Raw genomic sequence first — 27,835 nt, forward strand, 5'->3', positions numbered from 1 at the left:
AACCCACAGAATGGGAGAAAATATTTGCAAATAATACATCAGATAAGAACTTGCATTCAAAACATTTTTTTTGAAAGATTTTATTTATTTATTTATTTGACAGAGATCCCAAGTAGGCAGAGAGGCAGGCAGAGAGAGAGGGAGAAGCAAGCTCCCCGCTGAGCAGAGAGCCCGTTGTGGGGCTTGAGCCTAGGACCCTGAGACCATGACCTGAGCTGAAGGCAGAGGCTTTAACCCACTGAGCCACCTAGGCGCCCCTAAAAACATATTTTTAAAAATGTTACCACTCAGTAATAAGAGAATGCAATTTTTGAGATGGTCAAGGATCTGAATAGACATTTCTCCAAAGAAGATAGAGGAAAAAGATACTCAGTGTTATTAGTCATCAGGAAAATACAAACCAAAGCCACGATGAGATATCACTTCATACACACTGGGATGGTTATAATAAAAAAAAAAATCTTGGTGCTATTATGGGGAAATTGGAAGTTTCATACACTGCTCTGCTGTTAAGAATGTAAAATATCGGGACGCCTGGGTGGCTCAGTTGGTTAAGCGGCTGCCTTCGGCTCAGGTCATGATCCCAGCGTTCTGGGATCGAGTCCCACGTCGGACTCCTTGCTCAGCAGGGAGTCTGCTTCTCCCTCTGCCTCTGCCTGCCTCTTTGTCTGCCTGTGCTCACTCTCTCTGACAAATAAATAAATAGAATCTTTAAAAAAAAAAAAAGAATGTAAAATAGCATAGCTACAGTCTGGCAATTCCTCAAACAGTTGCTGTTTGACCCAGTGGTTCCAAATTAGGTATATGCTGAAGAGAATTGAAAGCGTAAGTCCATATAAAAAATTGTACATGAGTGCTCTTAATGGCATTATTCATAATACCAAAAGGTGGGAACAATCAAATAATCATCAATTGTTGGAGGGGTAAATTATGGTATATTCAAACAATGGAATATTATTCAGCCATAAGAAGAAAGGAAGTGCTAATACCTGCTACAACTTGGATGAGTCTTGAAAACATACTAAGTAAAAATAGCCACAAAAGACTACCCTGTATGATCCCCTATACGTCAAAATCCCAGAACAGTCAAGTCTATAAAGAAGAAGAACAACAGAAGAACCTGTATCAGTGGTTACCGAAGGCTGGGAGGTAAGAGGGAAATGGGAGGGTTTGTGGATGATAGGGGGGGGGGGTGTGGGGGTGATGCAAATTGATGGTGATTATAGTTGCACAACTCTGAATATAATAAAAACCATTGTATTGTACACTTTGAGTAAATGAACTACATGTGAATTTTACCCAAATGTAGTTGTTACCAAATATATATATATATGACAAATACAAACCAAAAAACCAGGGAGGAATTGGAATTTTTAAAAAGATTTTATTTATTTGAGAGAGAGAGAGAACAAGAATGGGAGCAGGGACAGAGGGAGAAGCAGACTTCCTGCTCAGCAGGGAGCCTGACGTGGGGCTCAATCCCAGGACCCCTGGATCATGACCTGAGCTAAAGGCAGATGCTTAACCGACTGAGCCACCCAGGCATCCCTTGACAAAATAGAATTTAAGTTTAATACAACCTTAATTCCAAAACCAGATGAAAATGAAGAAAAAAGTGAGGTTCATTTGTTTATGAGTATATATTCACTGGTAAAAATAGCTAACCGAATCCAATGGTGCATTTTTTAAAAAAGAGACAAACTAGGGTTCATCTCAGGATGACTCAACATCAGAAAATCTATCACAGGGACACCTGGGTGGCTCAGTCAGCAAAGCATCGGCCTTCAGCTCAGGTCATGATCTCGGGTGGAGGGGGTCCCCTGCTCAATGGGGAGCCTGCTTCTCCCTTTCCCTTCGCCCCCTCCCCTGATTATGGTCTTTCATGCTCTCTCACAAATAAATAAGTAAAATCTTTAAAAAAAAAAAAAAAAAGTCGGGGCGCCTGGGTAGCTCAGTGTGATGAAGCCTCTGCCTTTGGCTCAGGTCATGATCTCAGGGTTCTGGGATCGAGCCCCGCATCGGGCTCTCTGCTCGGTGGGGAGCCCGCTTCCCCCGCACTACTGCCTGCCTCTCTGCCTACTTGTGATCTTGATCTGTCAAATTAAAAAAAAAAAAAAAAAAAACTTAAAAAAAATCTATCACGGTAATGGACAAAATGGAAAAAATCAATTATTTTAATTGATAAAGAAAAACAGTATGGTTTCACACCTACTTATGAAAAATATAAACATCATGCTATCTATAGAATAATTTTTTTAACTTGATTAGAGCTAACCTCAAAATCTAGAGTATGCATTATTCTTTTTGGAGAAATGTTAGATTAAATACATTCCCTTTAATACCAAGATTCAATGAGGAAGCTTATCGCATTAGTATGAATGCTGGCCAGTACTCTAAGGAAAGAAGTAGGATAATGTGTAACGATTGGAAGAGAAGAGGGGAAAAACTCCTTTGCAAATTATATATACCTAGAAAATCCAGTATGCAAATGATATATACCTAGGTATATACCTAGACGTATTTTCAATTCTCTTTGAACTATTCAGAAAGTCAGCAAAGCTGCCAGACCAAGGTCAGCCTACGAAAATCTAAAGAATATCATTTTACAATAGCAGGAAATTTCTAAAAAGTATTAAGGAATTAACAAGAATACTCAAGATCCGTTCGGAGAAACTTTAAAACTCCAATAAAGACAGAAGACGTGGGGCGCCTGGGTGGTTGAGTCGGTTAAGTGTTCAGACTCTTGATTTCAGCTTAGGTCATGATCTCGGGTTTGGGGGGATAGAAGCCCTGAGGAGGGCTCAATGCTCAGCATGGATTTGGCTTATCCCTTTCCCTCTGCTCCTTCCCATGCTCCTGCTCTCTCAGTCTCTATCTCTAAATTAAATAAATAAAATCTTAAAAAAAAAAAAATAGAAGATGTTCTAAGAAACCTTGCTTCCAGTGAGATGACAGTATTATAAAAGTAACCATTCTGAATTTAGTCTGAAAATTTAATGTAACCTCAACCAAATTCCAGTTGGACTTTTTTTTTTTAAAGATTTTATTTATTTATTTCACAGAGAGTACAAGTAGGCAGAGAGGCAGGCAGAGAGAGAGAGGAGGAGAAGCAGACTCCCTACTGAGCAGAGAGCCAGATGGGGGCTTGATCCCAGCACCCTGAGATCATGACCTGAGCCAAAGGCATAGGTTTAACCCACTGAGTCACCCAGCTGCCCCCCAGTTGGACTTTTTGAAGAACCCAAACTTACTTTAAAATTTTGTATGGATGGGGCACCTGGGTGGCTCAGTTGATTAAGTGTCAGACTTTTGGTCTCACCTCAAGTCTTGATCTCAGGGTCATGAGTTCAAGTTCTGAGTTGGGCTCCATGGTGGACTTGGTGCCTACTTAAAAAACAGCTGGGGCTCCTGGATGGCTCAGTCAGTTAAGCGTCTGCCTTCAGCTCAGGTCGTGATCTTCAGGGTCCTGGGATCAGACCCACACTGAGCTCTCTGCTCACTGGGGATCCTGCTTCTCCTCCTCCTCTCTTGTGCTCTCACTATCTCTGTATATTTCTCAAATACATAAATAAAAATCTTTTTTAAAAATTATATGAAAGCATAAGATCCACAAAGAACAGTAAACTTAGAAAAGAAGAATTTTCCCTACCAGACATTAAGATGATCAGATAACCACAAACTCATAGTAAAAACTGTGGTGTGGCCTTAGAACAATGTCAATGAATAGAGCACAGAGAGTATGGATATATAGCAACTTAATATCTTATAAACGTGACATAATGCAAAAGGGAGAGTTTTTTATTAGTTGGTTTTGAGGATACTAGCTCATTAGATGGAGAAAAATGAAACTAGATTCCTTAAATGGTAGACTTAAATGATAAAAGATGAAAACTATAATATAAGGAAGTATGAGACAATATCTCTGTGACCTACAAATAGCAATTGACTTCTTAAAATTCAAAAGTATGCAGTATAAAGAAAAAAGAAATTTTATATCAAAATTAAGCATTTCTGGTCCCCCAAAATCTATAGATAAGCAACAGGGTGCAAGAAAATATATCTGAAATCAACAAGTGGTTAATTAGACTATAGGAGGAACTGCAAATCCTTAACAGAAAACAATGCCAATGGAAAAATGACCCGACTATGAGAAGGGAATATACAACTGATGAATGGTTGAACACTACATCTGAAACTAATGATGTACAATGTGTTGGCTAGTTGAATTTAAATTTTTTTTAAGACTATGAAAAGGCAAATTTTGGAAGAGCTTAAAAAGGTGGCCAAACTCTTTCAAAATTAGGGAAATGAAGACTTAATCATTTTATACCTTTTAGAACAAAATTAGAAAACTAAATGATACCAAGTGTTGGAGGCATGCGGGCATCTAGGATCCGCCACGCACTGGTGATAGGAGCGTAGGCCCAGATGCAGCTCTTCTGGAGAGCAGACACTTTTGTGCTGACGTACTCTCTGACCTAGCAGTCGTCCTGCTTGGGGTAATGTCTCAAAGATACTTTCATACAGGTCCATTACTGGGCATTATTTGTGATGTCGTGGAGTTGGAGACAACCTGGGCATCCATCCCTGAGAGACAGGTAAAAATGTATTGGATTTACACAATGAAGTATTCTGTGGTATTTACAAGCCACGGTTTAGATGTACACTTGGCCACATGGCTTGACCATAAGAAGATAGTACCCAATGGAAATGGGAAACTATGCATACATAGGGAAAGCCATTTATATAAATTTAAAATACACAAAGAACTTCACATTTTGCAAGGACATACAAAGCTGTACATAGTAGTGACCACAGAGTGATTGCCTGGTATAGGGGAGAAGGGAAAGGAAGTGAATTTAGAAGTAAAAGAGGAGGGCAGAATGAGAGAGGGAAGGAGGAAAGAGTAGAAAAGAAACTTTTTTTTTTAAAGATTTTATTTATTTATTTGACAGACAGAGATCACAAGTAGACAGAGAGGGAGGCAGAGAGAGAGGGAAGCAGGCCCCCTGCTGAGCAGAGAGCCCGATGCGGGACTCAATCCCAGGACCCTGAGATCATGACCTGTGCCGAAGACAGTGTGGCTTAACCCACTGAGCCACCCAGGCACCCCGAAAAGAAACTTTAATGGGAAAGAAAAAATAACTTTCAAAGACTATTACACATATGTTGGAGAGTTTAAGAATGTATAACAGGCACTCAGAAAGCAATGTATACGAACAAGGGTGGGGGTAAAAAAAATGTATAAGAAAAGAAATGTGCCCCACATCAGGCTCCCTGCTCAGCAGAGAGCCTGCTTCTCCCTCTCCCTCTGCCTGCTGCTTTTCCTACTTGTGCTCTCTCTCTCTCTCTGTCAGTAAATAAATACAATCTTTAAAAAAGAAAAAAAAAAGAAATGCAATCAGTACACTATTTAACCCTTCACTGATAAATTATATTTATGGAGCCATACTAGTGTAAGCACAGTATTGATTATTCAAATGTTGTAAAACTATTGAGAGCAGGGAAGAGAAGTGGAAGACGTGGGCAAATGTTTAGTTTTCCTTTCCCATAGCAGAGAGTCAACACTCTGTGGATAAAACAAGAAAATAGCACTATAAGTACATTATTTAGAAATATGTAAGTAAATTGCTTGCCAAAAAAGTTAAACAAGTTGAAAGGGATTCCCTCTAGAGAAGAGCTGGGGTGAAGAGATCGGTTAGGGGAGTGCTGGTTTTTGTTCTTCAGTATTTGTTATAGGATACCTTGTGGTGGAATATCAGGATACTTCTGGCTGCAAATAACAGCTCATTTCAAATGAACTATCTAAGGAACCTATTACCTCACATAAGTTCAGAAGTGGAGCATTTCCAAGGTTGCTTGTTAGCAAGAAGGCAAATTCTTTCCATACTTCTGCTCTGCCAATCTTTATCTTGTCAGCCTCAAGTTCCCAAGATTGCTATAATCCATCAACGATCACATCCACACTCAACTATGTCCAGTGGAAAAGAGAGTGTTTCTTTGTGATCCTTTTTATTAATGATCGCACAGTTACACACAAACACACACTTTCTGAGAAACCTCACACCAAGTGTTACTGGCCAGAATTTCATTGCGTGCCCACATGCCTCAAATAGTCACTAACAGGAGAAATGCGATCACCACCAATTGGCCCACATGTGAACCACTGCCTGTGGGGTTGGGGGTAAAACAGACTTTTTCTAAAGTACAGGGGTCCAGGGAAGAATACAAAAAGTATGTTGGGGTTATTGAGTAGTTGCTGGGAAGGTGGCCACCCACTTCTTCTATAGGTACTGCTTGACTTCAGTCACGTATATGATTTCTTCAAAATATTTCTCATTGGAACCTTGACTCAAATGAATGTAAAGTATTTGTGAGGCAAGAGTTAGCCTGCACGGTTTTATTTTTTTCATCAACATGCATTCAATGCAAGCCATTCGACCTTTAGTGGGTGCTTATTTAGAGGAGAGGGAGACATTTAACAAATTTAAAATGAGAAACTGAAAAATGTGTCAGATGGTATCTGTTGTCCTTTTGGCAAATTTTATGTGATTTTCTGCTGCTGCAGTCAGCAATGTCATAGTGAATCAATTTGCTATTCAATTACTGACTCATTTTACTAATCCATCTCTCAGATCCACAAACCAACTCAATTATCTAGCTTTGAGATTACTCATACATTATGTTGTTGGCACTTTAGTGCTGCCTGGGTTTTGTGCATTACACTGCCCATTATCGCTTGATCACGTAAAGTGTCAGAATTAAAATCATTTAACTTTGAGGCCCTGTCGTCCTTCATTCTTCCCGCTTTACATTGTATGCTTAAGCAAAACACACATGCACACGTGTGCGCACACACACACACACACACACACACACACCCCAGAACAAAAAAAGCAAAACCTACTTGCAATCCTTGAATGCGTCACGACAAATGTAGCCCCACTGGGCACTGGTGTCACTATCTGCAAACTGGAGATAAGAGTAGGTGCGGAAACTCCTGTCTTCGTTATCTGTTCTCCCTTCCCGTAGTTATCGAACTCCACATCATAGCTGGGGGATGTAATATCCAGAATAAGGACTATCTCCCAGAATATTTTACAAGTGTTTGTGGTTATAAGACTATGTTGGGGGGCACCTGGGTGGCTCAGTGAGTTAAAGTCTCTGTCTTTGGCTCAGGTCATGATCCCGGGGGTCCTGGGATTGAACCCGCATCGGGCTCTCTGCTTGGCGGGGAGCCTGCTTCCTCCTCTCTCTGCCTACCTCTGATCTCTGTCAAATAAATAAATAAAATCTTAAAAAAAAAAAAAGACTATGTTGGGGCAATGGAACGTATGTGGAAACTTCTAAGAATCTGCATAAATTGACAGCTATTGAGTTCCCTGGGCCCCCTCTCCAGCTGTCTGGAATGTAGATGGGATGGTTGGAGCTCTCTACCCCACGTCTTGGATTGTGAGGATAAAGGCCATGACTAGCTTCTAGCTGTTGGCTAAAAGGAATCTGGAACCCTGAGGTTTTGTGGAGAAAGAAACTGCCCTGTGCTTTAGCAACTATTATTTCAAGTTTCTGTTACAAGCAGTGGAATCTAATTGATAACACTGTATAAACTTTTTAAGATGGTTGAAAATATTACATGAGTGGATACATGTAAAAGCTCTTAGAAAAATGTTTGGGAGTTGGGATGCCTGGGTGGCTCAGTACCTCTGCGGTTACCTGCCTTTGGCTCAGGTCATGATCTCAAGGTTCTGGGATTGAGCCCTGTGTCAGGTTCCCTGATCACTGGGGTTGGCTTCTCCCCTGCACTGCCCTCCACTTGTGCTCTCTCTTTCTCTTGAAAAAAGAAATAAAATCTAAAAAAAGAAAAAGAAAAAAGGACAGTGCCTAGGAGTAGAGTAAGCTCTAAGTCATAATTATAATGTTACACTGTTTCCATGTTTTGGTAAGGTTGTTCCCTCTGCCCTGTGGTTTGTTTGACAAACTTTTGTCCTTATGACCCAGTTCAATCATTTCCTCCTCTGTGAAACCTTTTCTGATCTCCATCTAGGGAGTTAATCCTCCCATTGCTTTGTACTAGCTCTTAATCTTATGTGTACTTTTATAGCAACTTGGATATTTTTGTTTACAAATTTGTCTCCTTACTAAACTGCTTTCTCATTTAAAAAAAAAAAAAGAAAGTTAGAGTTGCCTTTTTAAAAAAAGATTTTGTTTTTAAGTAATCTCTATGCCCAACGTTTGGCTCAAACTTAGAACCCCAAGATCAAGAGCCACACTCCACCAACTGAGCCCACCAGGTGCCTCTAGAGTTCTCTTTCAATAAACATAAAAATGTCATGGTTCCTGTAGATTCTGCTACTGCCCCTAAACCAATGGCAGGATTTAATATGCTGATGTGGCAAAACACCACACCTCCCAACCTCACCCCAAAGATCCTGCTATACCACTTCTAGAGGAGACATAACCTTCCTCCCCTCTTCTGACCTGCTCGGTGGATTAGCTGAACTAAGTATCCGTTGGGCTAGGCACTGTAGTGGGAGATGTTAGAGAAGGTTTGGTCTCTGCCCTCAGAGAGCCTGCAATGTACCAGGGGAGACAGAGTCTCAACTAATAAAAAGAAGATGTACAGAGTGCAAAAGTAGGGGGAGGAGGGAGAGAAATGATTCATTCTGTTCTCGGGCACACGTTAAGAGAAGATGATGCCTGGAATGTATTTTGAAAAAAAACTAATTTACCCAATAGGCTGGAAAAAGGGGAGAAAAGAGCAACAGATGATAAAACGGGCAGAAGGAAAACATGTGCAAAGGCGCAGAGGCATAAAATACGTGGTTAATTTTAGTCATGAGCATTGGACTCAGGTCCTCCCAAGTTTCTCTGCAAACACATTCACGAAACATTTCTTAGGGTGATTTACCTCTGCAGATGGCTCATTGCATCTATTATGCCTTGAGTTCTCACTGTTTTAATTCTGAGGACGATGTTTCCCTGTGCTGTTTTCTAGACTCCGTGCCACTAGGTATAGCCAAAGTTGTTAAAATTATTAGTCTAAAGAAGTGTTCCTCAGTGCCACTCAAATCCCTCCCCTCATCGCCCCTTGACTCACCCTACAAGCACCCTGCATTCGGGAGCTCTTCCTTCTAGAGGCTCACTCTTTGCTCTGACATCCAGAGCATTTGCAAGACTCCCTTGGAAAAACTTCCTGGTTAGTTTTTAGCTATTCATTTCTAGTTAACAGCAGATCTGTCAGTTTTCCACCTTCTGTCTTTAGTACTTAGCCTAGGGGCAATGCTGCATTAATTTGAGGGTTGTTTTGTTTTGTTTTTTCCCCAGGTTTTTTTTTTTTTTTTTTTGGTTCCAGTAACTTCCTCATTGATTAAACTAGACTCTATGTATGAAGTTGCCATCTGTGCCTTCATTTCTCTTCTCTAGGACAGAATATTTCCTTAGGGGCTTTACCAATAATGGAGCTTGGCCCAGGAGTTGAATGAGAGCCCAGCAGGGGCTTAACCAAGTACTATATCCCTGGAGACCCTCATTAACTATGACTCCCACAGGGTCCCGAGCCTGGTGTGATAGGACGGTGGCTTGGCTGGATAGAGCTCTAGCACTCTGCCTTGGCAATTCCTTTTTGAAAGTTGGATTGAGTTTTCTATAAGCCTTGAAGACTGTTCCAGATCCAAGCGCCATCTGTAAGCACTTGCCAGTGTAGTCTTCTCCCTGCTTCCACAGTACTGAGTGCACGTACCTCTGCTGTTAAACACGTGACACGCTGTAAAGTTTTACTTCCATTCCTGTCCTATCGGGTATAGGTAGCCAGCAACCACTGTGGCCGTTAGTACGGACCAGAGCCAAAGAACCGAATTAATAAGTGAGGGTTCCATCTTGTGAATTGGCTTTCTCTTCACGGAGCCTGCTTCCTTGGCCACCGAGACTTTAACTGAAAAGGCCCGAGTGTGAGTGCTAGTTCTCAGCATTCATCTGCCGGTAAATACACTTGTCGAGGGATGCTGAGCTGCTCTGAGATTAGGATCACCAGTGCAGTCCTCTTGTCTTCCTTTCCCACGTCTCTGTTGCAGCGTGACCGGTCCCTGGCTCCAGGGTCTGGGTTTCAACCCCATTCTCGCTTGGCTACCTGAGGCAGAGTTGGAGATACTCCGCACAAATACCTTCGTGAGATGGGGGTCATTAATATACCCATTTTACATGTGAGGAAACAAAGGACGCAGAGATGAAGGTACTTCCGACTCTAAAACTAGATCAAGAAGCACTGTAGGAATGGGAGGTAACTGGCTCTTGTTTTATGACCTCAGGGTTGTATATCGGGGGCAGCCCGGTGATGGGGCTGAGTGTGGATCCAGGTGCGAGATCCTCTGGGTTAAATCCTGACTGTATTACTCATTACCTAGGTGGTTTTGGAGGGGAAGTTACATAACCTTCTGTACCTTGGTTTCCTCATCTGAAAAAAAAAAAAAATGGCGCAATTAATAGTCTTCACCTTTTAGATTCTTATAATAATTAAGTGAGTTAATACAGGTGAAACACTTAGGACAGTACTTCAGACATGAAAAGTGCTCAGTGAATGTTAGCTATTGTTTATTTTTATCATCAGCATCAGCATCATTGAAACCAAGATGCCAGATAAAATGAGGTCCAGGGTCATTAGCCACTTGTCATGAGATTTTGGACTTACATGATGCTTTCCAGAGATTTCATAGTCATTAGCCTGCATGATTGCATCACCACAACATACTGCTGGCCTGTATAGCCAGCTATGCCATCTTCTTTTTACAGATTCATTCACTTAACTCTGTTTATTTTTTTTTAAAGATTTATTTATTTTATTTTTTAAAGATTTATTTATCTGTTTTAGAGAAAGAGAGCAAGGGGGAGAGGGGCAATGGGAAAGGGAGAGAGACTCCCCATAGAGCACAGAGCCCTGACACAGGGCTCCATCCCATGACCCTGAGACCATGACCCGAGCTGAAACCAAGAGTTGGACACCCAACCAACAGAGCCTCCAAGGCACCCCAAGATTTATTTTAATTTAGAAAGAGATAGAGTACATGGTGCAGGGGGAGGGGCAGGGGCAGAAGGAGAGAATCTTCAAGCAGATAACCCATGAGATCATGACCTTAGCCAAAGCCAAGAGTGGGATGCTCAACCGACTGAGCCACCCAGGCACCCCCATTTAGCTCTGTTTATTGAGGCCTCTTATATACCAGGCACTGCTATGTTCGGAAAATTCAAAGGAAACTTACGGTTTCCTGCTCTGTGTTAACAAGAACTGCCTTTGGGAGTGGGTTTCAAGGGGACATTTTACTTTCTACACTTTGTTTGAATTTATATGATAGAAAGAGATTACTTTTATGGCGGTGGGAGAAGAGTCTAATGGGAAGGCAGGCATGCAAACTGTTAATTATAATACAACGTCATTATGGCAGTATTAACAAGGGGACACATGGAGGTTCCTAGAGGAAAGTCAGAATAGTGGCACTTAGGCATGAATAGAAGCCAAATAAAAGAAGGGAGAAGGGTGTTTAAGCAGTGAAAGCATGAATGAGTGTGGTTTATCCTGAGGAAATTACATATCATTCAGTACTGCTTCACATGTTTGGAGAGGCAAATGATAGACGTTAAGCTATTTGGGTAAGTCGGAGTGAGATAAGGAATTTACTAGGCGAAAGTGCTCTGAATTTGTCTACAAGTGACAGATGCCCATGAAGAATTTTATGCTGGGGAGTGACATGATCAGTTTTGTACCATTCTTCTGGCACCCTAGGCAATGAAAACCAATAATTTTCTGAAAGGCCAGTGTGGTCCAAGTGATACTAGTGTCAGAAGGCAAGTCTTTTGACCTGTGTTTAGCATTTTCCATGAAACCATGCTGTCTCCTATATTAAGCAATATATAAAAAAGATCCCACTATTTACTATATTGATCTGCTAGTGTGAATTTAAACTCATGACTAAGAGGGAGGTCTGGGTGGCTCAGTCAGTGAAAGTCTGCCTTTGGCCCCGGTTATGATCCTGAGGTCCTGGGATCCAACCCCACACTGGGCTCCCTGCTCAGCGGGGATCCCTCTTCCCCCTCTCCCTCTGCCACTGCCCCAGCTTAGGATTTCTGTCTCTCTCTCTCTCTTAAATTAAAAAAAAAAAACAAAAAACAAAAAAAAAACTTAAGAAAAAATAATAAACTCATGACTAAGAGAATGGGAAAAGAGTTCACATAATCATCTAGCAACTTAACCTTGTCTTTTATTTTTTGTGAGGACACGCCTATTAAAAAATATTTTTCGCTTGAATTCCATCTTCCCGTTTGAATGGAAGAGAGCTACGATTCATTCATTCTTTAAATATGTGCAGAGCATAATTTCTACTGAACAATTTGTTCCAGGGCCTCTATCCTTGGAAAATTCAGGCGATTTTTGTGAAGTCTAGATTTAAGTTTTGCTGATACACTGTAATTCCATTTCCTCCAGTTCCTTTCATAAGGGTGTATATCAAGTCCAAAGATGAATAGCCAGCAGTCTTTAGCAGGAGACCTTGCTTTCTTTAGGAGAAAATAACTGCTCTCAGTTTCTTTAATCCTCTCTCTTTTAAAAAAAAAAAAATATTTAATTTTTAAATTTTTAAATAAACATAAAATGTATTTTTATCCCCAGGGGTTTAATCCTCTCTTTGCTCTCACACCCCTGTCCTCCTTAGAGGGCACCAGTCAGCTTAATGCACAGCAAGCTGGCCAGGAGGAAATCTGCCACTTGGTGTGACAATGCTTTTGCTGCCAATGCTCTCTAACCAGGGTCCATGCTGTCTGGCAGAAGGGAAGAGAAATACAGTCCTGCGCTATTAGCACCCTCTCTTGACTTTTTCTACCTTGAGCTCTGTCCCATTAATCCAGCAGGACATTCTTAGAATTCCAAGGGCTTCCCAAGCTCTCCAAATCCTCATAGTTGGTACGATTCTGTGTTACCATTAGAGCATTAGTCGGAATTTATCCTAGAGATCGTATCATTCTGGTAAAATTCATGTCATTGAATATCTCTTTGCCATATGGGATCTACTTTCTGCTTTGCTGGAACAAGAAGTGCTAAACTGGGGTGCCTGGGCAGCTCAGTCGTTAAGCGTCTGCCTTCAGCTCAGGTCATGATCCCAGGATCCTGGGACTGAACCATGCATCTGGCTCCCTGCTCAGCAGAGAACCTGCTTCTCCCTCTCCCACTCCTCCTGCTTGTGGTTCCTCTCTCCCTATATCTCTCTCTGTCAAATAAATAAATAAAATCTTAAAAAAAAAAAAAATTCCTGAACAATGCTCTCTTAAAAATGACAACATCCACTTTGGGGGATAAGTTCAATTTTTTTGACTATGCCCAGAACATAGTCTTTTATTCACTCACTCCCAATTCTTTTTTTAAGTTTTATTAACTTATTTGTCAGATAGAGTTCTTTTTAAAAGATTTCATTTATTTATTTGAGAGACAGAGAGCACGAGTGGGAAGGGCAGAGGGAGAGCAGGAAGTGTGACAAGGGGCTCTATCCCAGGACCCTGAGACCATGACCCCAGCTGAAGGCAAACGCTTAACTGACCAAGCCACCAAGGACCCCTCACTCATCAATTCATTTAACCATTTTTGAATGTGTATTATATGCCAGTCACTGTGCTAGTTACTTGAGGCGCAGAATTGCACAAAAATAGATGGGTCCTTCCATCATGAATCTTCTCATGTAGTGCCCCTGAGGGTGGGTGGAGCTAAAAGTGAAGAAGCATGTGTTCACTGAGACTGGGAGGAAACAAAAGCATCTACAGTTGCCCAAGTGGTAAGTGATGCATCTTAAGTAAGAAGTTTAAACATATTTTAATGGTTCTATAAGAGCACGATGGCTGTTTTCATTTAATTAAAGGAAAGGTGATATGCTCTGCTTAACATAATGCAGTAGAGTCTATGAGAATGGGGCTATCTGTGTAAAAGTTAACACGGCTCCTCAAAAAATTAAATGCAGAATCATCATAGGATCTGTCAATCCCATTCTGGGTATATATGGAAAAGAACCAAAAGCGGGTTCTCAAAGAGACTTTTGTACATCCGTGTTCATTGCAATATTACACAGTTGCCAAGAGGTAGAAGCAACCCAAGTGTCCATTGACAAATGAACAGATAAGGAAAGTGTGGTATATATATACAAGGGAATATTGTTCTGCCTTAAAAAAGAGGAAATTCAGACACATACTCCCAAAAGGATCAGCCTGAGTGAAATAAGCCAGTCACAAAAGGCAAATATTGTATGATTCCACTTATAGGGGATATCTAGAGTAATCCAAATCATGAAAACAGAAAGTGGTGTGGTGGTTGCCAGGGGCTGGGGGAAAGGGAGAAATGGGGAACTGTTGTTCAATGGCTATAGAAGTACAGTTTTTTTTTTAAATATTTTATTTATTTGACAGACAGAGATCACAAGTAGGCAGAGAGCCAGGCGGGGGGTGGGGTGGTGGTGGGGGAAGCAGGCTCCCCACTGAGCAGAGAGCCCAATGTGGAGCTCAATCCCTGGACCCTGGGATCATGACCCAGGCTGAGGGCAGAGGCTTTAACCTACTGAGCCACCCAGGCGCTTCTAGAAGTGCAGTTTTACAAGATGAAAAAATTCTAGAGATCTGCTATAGAATGATGTCAATATAGTTAACATGATTAACCATACACTTAAAAGTGGTTGAGGGAAATTTCATATTATGTGAGGGTTTTGTTTTGTTTTGTTTTGTTTTGTTTTTTTGGCCACAGTTAAAAATAAAATTTGAAAAATTTTGAAGTCAACACGGAAGCAACGGGAAGTATGAGTGATGAAGTGGGATCACTGGAAGGTTGGAGTCACAGAGCTGGCCCTACCAGTTCCTAGCTGGGGACTTTAAACGTCTAATCCTCAGGGTCCTCACTGGTGAAATGGAGATAAGTCACCTACTTCAAAGTTTTGCAAGTGTTAAATGAGATGATGTGTGTGCAAATTAGCAAACCCTGAAGCACTATTCAAATGCAAGGCATTTTGATGGTGCGGATGCCGGACTTGTCTATTACCTGGCTTCACCACTGTTTTCTGGTCGTAGGAGGGTAAGGTGGGATGTTGAGACACCAGCTCCAGCCTCTCTCTTCCACTTGTCCTGCTATTCTGTCCACTCCAAGTTTACAGGAGTAAAAGTTCTCTTACCAACAACTGTTCTTCCTGACTTCTCTCCAGGCAAGTTCCTCTCGTCTCCCATTGTCTTATTTTAGTTAACTCAGTCATAGAATTGGTGAGATTAAATCCAGACTTACTGGAAGACTGAATAGCAATGCAACATGGTGGGCTAACTCGTGTTTAGGACTCTAACTCTAGCTAAGAGCTTAGCAGGCCCTTGAAAGAAGGAAAAGTTTTAAATAAACAAAGGGAATGGAAGAAAAGGTTGGTATTCTTTTTTTTTTTTTTTTTTTAAAAGACTCCATCCTAGGACCTGGAGATCATGACCTGAGCCGAAGGCAGATGCCCAACCATCTGGACCCCCCCCCCCCAGGCCCCCAAGGGTTGGCATTCCTGATTAGAGTGAACTTCATGAACAAAGTTTGTAGGAAAAAAATTAAGGAAAGCTTAGTGGACAAGGAAGACACTGGCCTGCTGAAAATGATGATCCTGAAAGATGAATACGGATACAAATAATAGGGGACTTCGGGAGCAGACTGAAGATGCTTGATTCTATGCAGTGAGGAGTCAGTTATTTCATTTTGAGAGTGGAGATATGAGCTGTTGAATGCCAGTTTTAGACCCAAATAATTCATGGGCCTAATGCAATTACAATGAAATCTCAATAGGTTATTTAGGATACTCTACAAAATGATACTGAAATTCAACCAGATGAGAAATTCAACCATCAGATGAGAATAAGTAAGAGAAAGATTTAAAAGTATAATGAAAAAGGACTTGCCTTGTCAATGAACAACAGTGGGAAAATTGGTTATTTGTTTAAAAAAAAAAGTCATGGGGCGCCTGGGTGGTTCAGTGGGTTAAAGCCTCTGCCTTCAGCTCAGGTCACGATCTCAGGGTCCTGGGATTGAGTCCTGCATTGGGCTCTCTGCTCTGCGGGGAGCCTGCTTCCTCCTCTCCCTCTCTCTGTCTGCCTCTCTGCCTACTTGTGATCTCTGTCTGTCCAAAAAAAAAAAAAAAAAAAGTCATTTTAGGTCCCATGTCACAACTTATAGCAAAATTAGTTCAAGCTCAATTAAAGAGTATACTGTAAGAGACACATAAAACAAAAATGAGAAGAAAATATATAGAGATAAATGTCTGCTCTCTGAGTGGGTTAAGGAGTTTTTAGAATGACAAAACCTCTAATACACTGCTGCTGGGAATGTAAATTGGTACAAACATTGAGGAAAGCAATTTGTCCCTATTTTGTGAGGGTGAAGCACATACCCTATGACCTGATTCTACTGCTAGACACACACACACACACACACACACACACACACACACGAACTTGAGAACCATACACATGGATATGGGCCTAGAAATGCTCATAGCACCACTGTTCAAAATAGTAAAATGCTGGAAACCTACCATCACAAAACCATATGAACAAACTGCAGAACATTTGTAAATGGAATACTCTGTAACAGGGAAAGGGAATTATCTGAAGTATCTGTATTAACATGGTTAAATTTAAAGCACACCATGGGGTGCCTGGCGGGCTCAGTCAGTTAAATGTCTACCTTTGGCTCAGGTTATGATCCTGGGGTCCTGGGATCGAGCCCCACATTGGAGTCCCTACTCAGTGGGGAGTCTGCTTCTCCCTCCCCCTCCCCCGAACTCGTGGTGGCTCTCTCTCTCAAATAAAGAAAATTAAAAAAAAAAAAAAAGCATATCATGTTAAGTGAAAAAATAAGCTACAAAATATAACATACCAATTATATATATAATACCAATTGTATACATAATACCAATTATTTATAATCCTAAAATATGCAAAAATATTACATGCTGTTTAAGAATATGTACGTATTTAGTAAAGGTATGACATCATAGGACTAAAAAGCACCCAATTTAGGGGCATGGTAACCTCTGAGACAGAAGGAATGTGATGGAGAAGGTTACACAAGAGGCTTCCACTGTGCTGGTATTTATTTCTAGAGCTGTGTGGTAGGTACATGGTTATACGTTATATTATTCACTCAATGATTTGTATGTCTAAAATGTTTTGTGAAATAAAGTTTAAAAAAATTTTAATTAATTTATTTATTTGAGGAGGTGGGAAAGGGGCAGAGGGAGAGGCAGGCAGACTCCCTGCTGAGCAGAAACACTGACATAGGGCCTTACTCTCCAGATGTGAGATCATGACCTAGGCCAAAGTCAGACCCTTAATGGACTGAGCGACCTGGACACAGCATGAAATAAAGTTTAAAGGTAATATGTATTCCCTATGAAAAATGAAAACAAAGGGCATCTGAGTGGTATAGGACATTAAGCATCTGACTCTTGGTTTCAGCTCAGGTCATGATCTCAGGGTCGTGAGACTGAGCCTGCCATTGGGCTCGCACTGAGTATGGTGTCTGCTTGAGGTTCTCTCTCCTTCTCCCTCTGCCCCTCCACTTGTGCTATCTCTAAAAATAAATAAGTAAATCTTTTTAAAAAATTAAAACAATATTTAAATACATAATTTAATCATTAACTCCAAACCATAATGAAAGGAATTCACCAGTCACAATTCCAAGTATATCTTTCCAGACTTATTTTTGATATTTGCCTTGTCTAGGTAACTCTATATTTCATATATTATGTTTTTCCTAGTATAAATAGGGTATTGTTTTACATATAATTCTATAATTCTTGCTTTTTTTCACTTAATATCATTGACACCTCTCCAAACAAATATATATATATACATCTCCCTTATATTTATTGGCTATATAATATTCCATGACATGAATATGCTATAATTATACTATCCCCCAACTGATACATACTTAGGTTGTTTCTATTTTTTGTTATTAAAATTCTGCAATAAATATCCTTGATGAACCTTAGGAGTATCTTTGAAAGATTTTCAGGAGGAGGAATTTTTAAGGGAAAGACTTTTTAAGAACTTTGCTTAGCAATGAAAGAAACCTCCAAGGAATTATGGTATGCTTCTCTATGTAAACTTCAACATATAAAAAATAGATTTAAGGGCACCTGGGTGGCTCAGTGGGTTAAGCCGCTGCCTTCGGCTCAGGTCATGATCTCAGGGTCCTGGGATCGAGTCCCACATCGGGCTCTCTGCTCAGCAGGGAGCCTGCTTCCCTCTCTCTCTCTGCCTGCCTCTCCATCTACTTGTGATTTCTCTCTGTCAAATAAATAAATAAAATCTTAAAAAAAAAAATAAAAAATAGATTTAAGTAAATCACAAAAACAATAAAACTATAATAGAACCAAAGAACAGCACTAGATAATTTGCAGAAAAATAAATATAAATAACTATCAAATGTGTGGAAAATATTTTAACTATTCTACCTCTGTGGTTGAAAAGATGAAAGTGATAATCGGTTTCAAATTTTAGGCCTCTAAATTTAGACAGGATGAGAAAGGATAATCATGTTGGCAAACAGGCAGAATGCAATCAAGAACTTAAAAATATTTGGGGCTCCTGGGTGGCTCAGTTGGCTAAGTGTCCCACTCTTGGTTTTGACCCAGGTCATGATCTCAGGGTTGTGGGACTGAGCTCTGTGTGGGGCTTTGCACTCAGCTCAAAGTCGGCTTGTGGTTTTCTCCCTCTGTTCCTCCTTCACTCTGGCATGCACACACTTTCTGTCCCTCTTTCAAATAAGTAAAATCTTTTAAAAAAGAAACTTAAAATTATTCATATTCTCAGTTCATTAATTCTACTATTAACAATTTAATTTGAAAAATTAAGGTGTTATAAATAGATGATCACTGTGTGTTATTTTGGGGCAATGGGTCATTCTCTACTTTCTCTTCCCCAGCACACCTGGAAATAACAAAGAGCCCCCAACATTCATTTTGTGCAACATGACTGATATCCTGACCACAGCTGACTGGACTACCACAGGTACCTGACCCGAGCTGGGCCACGACCTCCTTCCAGGGATCCCAACTGAACTCCTGGCTGCTCTCTGGAATCAAGACAATGCAAACATGAGGGCTTGATCTGCCATTTTGTACCACATGGCCTGGCCCTGAAAGAAAGCCCCTCTTTAGTGTGACAAAAAAATTGGAGCACAATTAAGAGACAGAAACAAAAAAGAGCCCAGGGTCTGCTGCGAGTCCCTGCTTACCGAGGTGAAGCACAGCCCTGTCCAACATTCTAACAATTCCCCTACTTCGCTTACACCAGGTCCCATAAGTGCCTGGTAAGTCTCCTGGGCTCTGACTCTAAACAGAGAACCATGGGGCGCCCGGGTGGCTCAGTTGTTTAAGGGACTGCCTTTGGCCCAGAAGTCCTAGGATCGAATCCTGCATCAGGCTCCTTACTGCTTCTCCATTTGACCCTCCCTGCTCTCACGCTGTCTAATAAATAAATAAATAAATAAATAAACAAACAAACAAACAAACAAAATCTAAAAAAATAGAGAGAGAGAGAGAGAGAACCATGCCTGTTCCCAAATATCCCAGCACTTAGAGAAGGAAGAGGGATATCCTACTTTCTGACTCTGGCCTGGAGGTGTACGGGGAAGGTGAGAAGGGATGGAAGAATCTAAATCGGTTGAACACTTATGAATTAAATAAAAATAATCTATGTGACTCACTTTGGATAATTCCTGGCCCATAATAAAGAATACCCTGGCTTCCTTTCGGCGGGAACCGCCATCTTCCAGTAACTGTCCAAAATGACCAACACAAAGGGAAAAAGGGGAGGTACCCATTATATGTTCTCCAGGCCTTTTAGAAAACATGGACTTGTTCCTTTGTCCGCATACATGCAAATCTACAAGAAAGGCGAGATTATGGACATCAAGGGAACGGGCACTGTTCAAAAGGAGTGCTCCACAAATGTTAGCATGGCAAAACGGGAAGAGTCTACAATGTTACTCAGCATGCTCCTGGCATTGTTGTAAACAAGTTAAGGGCAAGGTTCTTGCCAAGAGAATTAATGTACGCGTTGAGCATATTAAACATTCAAAGAGCCGAGATATCTTCCTGAAGCGTCTGAAGGAAAATGACCAGAAAAAGAAGGACGCCAACGAGAAAGGTACTTGGGTACAACTGAAGCGCTGGCCTGCTCCGCCAGGAGAAACACAGTTCGTGAGAACCAATGGAAACGAGCCCGAACTGCTGGAACCCACTCCCTGTGAATTCATGGCATGATAAATGTAAAGAAAATAAAAGACCTCAAGACTCTTTAAAAAAAGAAAAGAAAAGAAAAGAAAAAAGAATACCCTGAAGAGACAAACAAACACAAACCAGGTACCAAGCCAGGAGTGAATGGAGTTCTGAGTGTCACAAAGTTCAGCTTACATATCATCTCCTCTTTTTCCCGAATTTTTTTTCCACTTTCCTCTCCTGGTCACAGGATTTTACCCTGGACTTTGGGCTTTCATAACAATTAGCCCTTGATCATAAAATCTCATAAATACAGCAGAGAGATAGTATTTCTGTCTTACTCGGATCTGAATTTCCCCAGGGCCCAGGGTAGGTAGGGACTTAAATGTTTGGAATGAATGCATGAGGGAATGATTAAATTAAATAATGAAAGTTTTGGTTACAAAAGTTCTCCTATATTAAGTGTTTGAAAGGCTTATTGAAATGTCTGACCATCGTGATGAGGATTTCTCTTGACGTGGAGCATTTGCCACAGTCAGCCTGTGGGACCCATGAGTTGTAGTTAATTATAACTTTTTTTCTCTGGAAGGTCAAGACAGCTAGAATTTTGTACTTTGACTGAATCTCTCCCAATGCTTTTTATTTCAAAAATACTTTTTCATAAGTACTTTGTTCTAGTTGCCAACTGGTATGTTAACTGGGTCACTAACCTTCCAAATCTGAGACTATAAACTTTCTTGACTTAGAAGAACCATCAAACAAAACAGTTTCAAATACTTGAGGTGACTATGGCCATCATCCTTGTTTTCAAAGCTCTTTAAATCTAAATTCTAAAAAAAAAAAAAACCAAAAAAAAAACTCTTTTGAAAAAGGTTGACTTGAATCCATATGGTAACCTCACTCTACCAACAAAGTATGCTTCTCAAGAAGACAGATGGGTGTTCTTTGTTATTTTGCAGAGAGACAAATACCAAGGGAAATGAGTGGAAAGCCTTGACGTTTTATATATATGCTAACACAGCATTATATACAAACCTGATTGTGTAGAAGATTTCCAGTGGGACAGGCAGTAAGATAGTTTAGAATTTCAGTGCCTTCTAGTCTTAACTCCTGCCCAGGTTCTGCTCCTTACTAGATGTATAACGTTGGGAAAAAAACTAAACTTTCTGTGTCTTACTTTTTGCATCTGTAAAATGGGACCAAAGTTCCTACACCAATGGGTTATTGTGAAAAGAATACATACAAAATGTCTGCCATAGTTTCTGGCTCAGTGTTCAATGAATGGGAGACTGTGTTGATGAGGATGGAAGACTTGGCCCATTATTTCTACTTTCTTTTCTTTATGACCTTCTATTAGACACTTAACTTCTGTATCTTACTAGTCTCTTCTATGTGATGGGGAAAAGAGTAGCTTTATATTCAATCACTTGGGCATATTGTTAGCAAGCAAAGATTTAAAGACAGAGGCAACTTGATGCAGCATAAGGAGGTCTGGTCCACGGGACGCCTGGGTGACTCAGTCATTTAAGCATCTGCCTTTGGCTCAGGTCATGATCTCAGGGTCCTGGGATCAAGCCCCCTGTTAGGCTCCTTGCTCAGCAGGGAGTCTGCTTTTTCCTCTCCCTTGCCCCTCCCCCTGCCCTGCTTGTGCTTTCTCTCTCTCTCTCCCTCCAATAGATAAAATCTTAAAAAACAAAACAAACAAACAAACAAAAAACCAACAACCTGGCCCTTGGAAGATCTGGGTTCAAATTGTAGTTTTACTAGTTACTAGTTATATGACACTGGATAACTTCTCTGATCCTCATGTTTTTTATTTATAAATTAGAAATACTATGTATCTACAAGGGCACCTGTGTGGCTTGGTTGGTTAAGCGTCTGACTCTTATTTTCAGCTCAGGTCATGATTTAGGGGTCATGAGATTGAGCTCTGCATTGGGCTCACGGCTCCGTGGGGAGTCAGCTGGAGATTCTCTCTCCCCTTCTGCCTCTCCCCCGGACTCACTCTCACCTGCAGGCTTTCTCTCTCTCTCTCTCAAATAAATAAATAAATCTTAAAAAAGAAATACTATGTATCTACAGCATTAAGGTTCCAATTAAATAGTGCATATGAAAGTGAACTGAAATTGCTATACGTTTCTAGTTATTATCGCCAGTACCATAGAAGATTGTATATGTTGTCCTTATTGGTTTATTTTGTTTTAATAACAGTGTGCTCAGATTTAAGTTTTCACCTTCTTTGGTTATCTTGCCCTCTTAGAACATTTTAGCAGAAATTTACCCTATGTTCATAGGCTTTACTCTATTGATACCTTTAAAATAATGTTCTCTCTCTTCAATAGAGTAATGGAACCCTAGATGCAACATTCAACCATAGGCTGCATTTCCTGAAATCTGGCCTTGGTGTTTGTCTTTTTTTTTTTTTTTTTAAAGATTTTATTTATTTATTTGACAGAGAGAGACACAGTGAGAGAGGGAACACAAACAGGGGGAGTGGGAGGAGAAGCAGGGTTCCTGTAGAGCAGGGAGCCTGATGTGGGACTGTATCCCAAGACCCTGGGATCATTACCTGAGCCGAAGGCAGACTCTTAATGACTGAGCCACCCAGGCGTCCCTGGCCTTGGTGTTTTAAGGGATGCAGTAAAACAAACTATTGAAAAGCAGTACTTTGCTAAGAAGAAAGCTCATTTGCATGTTTGGTAGATCACTGTACTGTTTCTTCTCATGCAGGTGTATTTTAGGGGCACTTAATTCTAAAAGTATAATTCTTTTTTTTTTTTTTTTTAAGATTTTATTTATCTGTCAGAGAGAGAGAGCACAAGCAGGAGGAGCAGCAGGCAGGGGTAGAAACAGGCTCCTTGCCGAGCAAGGAGCCTGATGCAGGGCTCAATCCCAGGACTTTGGGATCATGACCTGGGGTGAAGGCAGACGCTTAACCAACTGAGCCACCCAGGCATCCCTAAAAGTATAATTCTTAAGAATATCTGCTTCGAGTCTTAAAAATAAAAGCCAACAAACAAATTAGACTTGAGGAATTACGTTAAGAAAGAATTATTGGCAGGGTCTCTTTAAATGGTTGCCTTTCATGCTTAAGATCAGATTTCGTCTAAATATTTCATTTAGTGCAACTCCTAGAAAACCCCAGATCCAGGGTCTAAGGTGAGGCTTGGTGAGGTTAAGTGACTTGCCTGTGTCTTATAAGCCAGGATTCTTTGGGGCATATGTTATAGAACCTCAACTCCAAAGTAGCTTAAACAAAAAAGGGAATTTATGGGCTCATATAATTGAAACTACCTTCAAACAGAACTGGATCCAGCAGTTCCAACTGTGTTGTTAAAACCTGGCATTTTCCAAAGTTACCTCTACTGTACTGGATTCCTCCAAGATGGAGGAAGAAGAGGATAATGATGACATGTAGCTCTAATTTACATCCTTTCTACAGTTGTTTGTTCCAAGAGGATGAAAGGTATCCCTCTCCCAACATTCAGAGAGGAAATCTTGGATTTGATCTCCTTGGGTCCTGTACTTTCCTCTCTGCAGGGAGGAAAGATATTAGCAGTGTGGTTATTACCTGTCCACCAGGATCACATGAGGGAAGTGGTGTGATCCTCCAAGGAAAGGCAGCGGTGGACGGGAAGCAGATATCTACCACATCAAGTCTAGGCTATTACTAAGGGCAGGGCTAGGACAGAAATCAGGACCTTGTTCCTAGTGCCATTCTGCAGGTTATAGAGAGGAAGAGAAATAGCTAAGTTTAGAGCAAAAATAGTTTGGGCCTCTTTTAAAGGAATGTCAATTAGAAAAGAAGATAAAGCTCTGAAAGGATGTTAAGTCAAATGACCATTTTTTCACTTTTAGAAGTATATGGATATTGTAAGATGCAAATTCTTGTTATTGCTAATGAATGCTTTCACACACAGTCTATAATTTAGCATGGAAGTGGATTGAAAGGCATGCCTCGTTTCCTTGCTTCTTGTTTTCTTCCTGTCACAATGGGACACGCCAGAATAAAATTTCGAGGGGGAAAACAACCTTTTTAGAAGTTTCTAGATGGATAGCAACCATTAAAATACAAACAAAGTGGATGATTATGGTCATAACTAGTGTTTGTTGAGCAGTGAACACGTGCAGACATGTGTCATATAGTAAATGCATAACCTCATGAAAATCTGATGACTGCCCCAGGAGTTAGGAAATATGAGTCTGTTCATTTACAGGCCAGGAAACCAAGGGTATGACAAATGAATAATTTGTCCCAGCTCCTGACTGTGTGAGCTGGGATTCCACCTCAGGTAAATCTGATTCCAGAGTCTGTGTAATCAGCATTGTGCTTATAATTAGTTATAGCTTTAGTTCATTTAATTGTATAATTTAACTGTCTTAAAAGCAAAATTGTTGTGGTATGTTATTTTGTTTTATCCCATGCAAACCAAAGTGCACTTGAAGCTGACTTTCTCTTTCCCAATTGTCTTGATCCATCAGTGACCTAGGATCTCTCACTGCTAGGTAGGAAACTGGAGTACCTAAATGTTTTCAATCTCAAGCAATGATTATACACATTAATCACATGGAAAACCATGAATAACCTATCACCCAGAGGCGCATCTGAAAACGCGATTGTACTATTTACAGTGTGACCTAAGTAGGGTGCTGGGTGGCACAGTTGGTTAAGTGCCGACTGTTGGTTTCAGTTTAGGTCATGATCTTGGGGTTGTGGGATCGAGCCCCATATTGGCTTCTGTGCCCACCGTGGAGTCTGCTTGAAATTTTCTCTCCTTCTCCCTCTGCCACTCCTGCTTATGCCCTCTCTCCCTCTCTAAAAAAAATAAAACAAAACAGGGGCGCCTGGGTGGCTCAGTGGGTTAAAGCCCCTGGCCTTCAGCTCAGGTCATGATTCCAGGGTCCTGGAATCGAGCCCCGCATCGGGCTCTCTGCTCAGCAGGGAGCCTGCTTCCTCCTCTCTCTCTCTGCCTACTTGTAACTTCTGTCTGTCAAATCAATCAATCAATCTTAAAAAAAAAAAATAAAACAAAACAAAACTTAAATTGTGACCCAGGAAAATGTCACTGCTCAGGGTGTTGCCAGTGTAGATAAATGTGGCTCAGAGAAATATTACAGCACAGTCCTGTGTCTACACTAGCTGTGTAATTTTCTTGTTTTTCCAGAGAGCAGCTCTTGCCTCAGGCTTTTTCATCTTTCTTCCCTCTCAGCCCAAAGCCCACTTCCCCAACACAAACATTGGGCTTGTCCACCTCTGTGATGTCTTGTCAGTGCAGATCTTTTCCTCCTCTGGTGGCTGAGAATTGGTTTGATGATGTTTCTGCTTATTATCTGACCCTTCTTTAGTTCACCAGTCAGCCACCATTTGATAGTCTCAGTAGATCCACGATAAGCTCAGCCTTGGTATCTGGGAAGTGAGCTCTTTCATCTGATAGTAATGAACAGTGTTTTGTCACTCGATAATGGCTTCCCAGATGACTGTAAGGTATTTTATTTTTTTTGTATATATATATATTTTTTGAGTAACAAGTCTCTAAACTTTTTTTGATCATTTATTCCCATCAGTATATTTTTTGGAAGCAATTTCTAACCAAAGATATGTATATTTGCTTATAAAGTACAAGCTTTCATTTATGATTCAGTCAAAATATATGCGTATGGTAAAAGGCATTGTCAATGACAGTGGATATAAATCCTCATTCAAATAATCTCATTGATGAATTTGATATATATTTTCTTAGAAACTTGGTTAGATTTATTAGGTTGTTATTTTAACTTTGAAATGCGGCTGTCAAAGATCTAGTATTAGAAGTGTTCTGCAGTGTTTGTTTTCCTGTGGTTTATTTGCAAAGGCCCCTGGTAAAGGTGTTTGTCTGTTCTCTACAGGTTAAATCAAGCCTGGGTAAAACCATCAGTAAATCCACTAAGTTGAACCTAGCAAGTTGCAATTAGTCACTACCTGTTGACCGGGACTGACTGGGTGGGATTTCCACTGCCCACCCCTGGAAATGGGTAACTTCCAGTTTTCCTTGAGGACATCTCCTATGCTATTCTAGGTCAAGAGATGATTCCATGGACTGAGTGCAGGGTCACTTATTCTGTATATAAAATATTAATTGATCTAAAGGACTACTTCTCAATTAGAATTAAGCATAAGCAGATGTCTCCATATTTTCTTCTTCTGCTTTCCAAATGGATTGCCTTGTACTATTCCTGGAACATAGACAACCCTGGCTTGCATGGACCTCCTTTAGAAAATATTGTCCAAGGAACAATTTCTCACATAGGCAAGGATGTTCCCATTTTAAAAGACCTGCTCATTTCAGTTACTCAGCCATTTTCTAGAAAATGAAAGAGTTTTGAAATGAATTCTTTATAGAGATCCATAATTTTCAAGCAAAATCCCCACTCTGCAAAATGTGAAATGTTCTAAGCAACAGCTGTGAGCATTTCAAACGTGCACTACTCTTTGACGGTCCAACTGTTGCCAAGGGAAATGGAGTTGGCTTTAAAATCTTCCTTGGTTTTAATTCTGCATTTCCCTCAGTCAGAGACTGAGCATAAAAGTTCTGCATGGCTGGGACCCTGAACTTTTCATGGAGACTGGTATATGAAACCGAGATGCAAGGAAGGCCACTTTTATAAGGCCTAGTGATGAACTTTGCAGGGCAAAAATGGGTACTATCTATACAGTGGGCAATCATCTGGATTCAGTAGGAGGAAACCACTTCTACCTAAGAAAGTGATCTTTTCCTGTTTCCTATTTGTTCAAGACGGATTTTTAAAAAAAATCTTTCATGGCACACAATTTTATTTTTCACTCAAGATCCATTTACGGGAGTGTGAATAAAAATTTGCAACACCTCACTGTTAAAACAAACAAGAAATGCATTTTGTTGCTGTTGTTGTTACTTGTACATATGGTACATAGTCTTATTTCTTAACTGTATAGAAAACATGATAAAACGCTGAGGGGAAAAACTAGGCTACAGAACAAAACATACAAAATTAAAGGAAAAAAAAAAACACTGGAGGGAAGTACATCAAAATGTTAACAGGGTTTATAAATGTTAGAAAATATTTTTCGTCTTCCAAGTTTTCAGCAACTGATCTGTCATTAGTAGTTACCATTAAGAATTTGTTTCTTCCTAAAAAAAAAAAAAAAAAAAAAAAAAAAAGAATTTGTTTCTTCCTGCCTCAAGCCCACCCCTCCCAACCCCCCAAAAAAGATGTGCCCCGCGTGCATTCAAACGGAACGAAGAGCCCCAATAACATTATCTGGAATTGCACCATTTGGGTTTGGGCTCCCCAAGCACGTAAACACATCCCTAAGTATTTTATTACTTGTCTAGCTAGAGTTCAGAGAAGTTTTCTCCATAAACTCTTTCGGATCCAGTTTGCCAATTAAAATCTCACAAAGCTCGTGCAGTCTGGAGCTGGGTTTCCTTGAGCTCCGTGCAGCAGGAGGGCCCACGTAGCTGATCTGGATAAATGATTGCAGAGCACAGGGACAGCGATCCCTCCTGCAAGAACTACACTGGGCTAGCCGCTATCGAGGCTTGCAGGAGCTT

At 40.6% G+C, this 27,835-nt stretch overlaps 1 pseudogene across 1 annotated transcript; it reads left to right on the top strand.

Moving 5' to 3' along the window:
* The first annotated feature begins 785 nt into the window (after positions 1–785).
* On the top strand, positions 786–21,922 carry LOC309866417 (large ribosomal subunit protein eL21 pseudogene; annotated as a pseudogene). The gene is made up of 2 exons (XR_014316703.1): positions 786–1,149; positions 18,968–21,922. The product of XR_014316703.1 is annotated as a large ribosomal subunit protein eL21 pseudogene (transcript).
* Positions 21,923–27,835: the final 5,913 nt, after the last annotated feature.

The sequence above is a fragment of the Mustela nivalis genome (assembly GCF_964662115.1).
Source record: "Mustela nivalis genome assembly, chromosome: 6".
In the NCBI taxonomy this organism is placed as follows: domain Eukaryota; kingdom Metazoa; phylum Chordata; class Mammalia; order Carnivora; family Mustelidae; genus Mustela; species Mustela nivalis.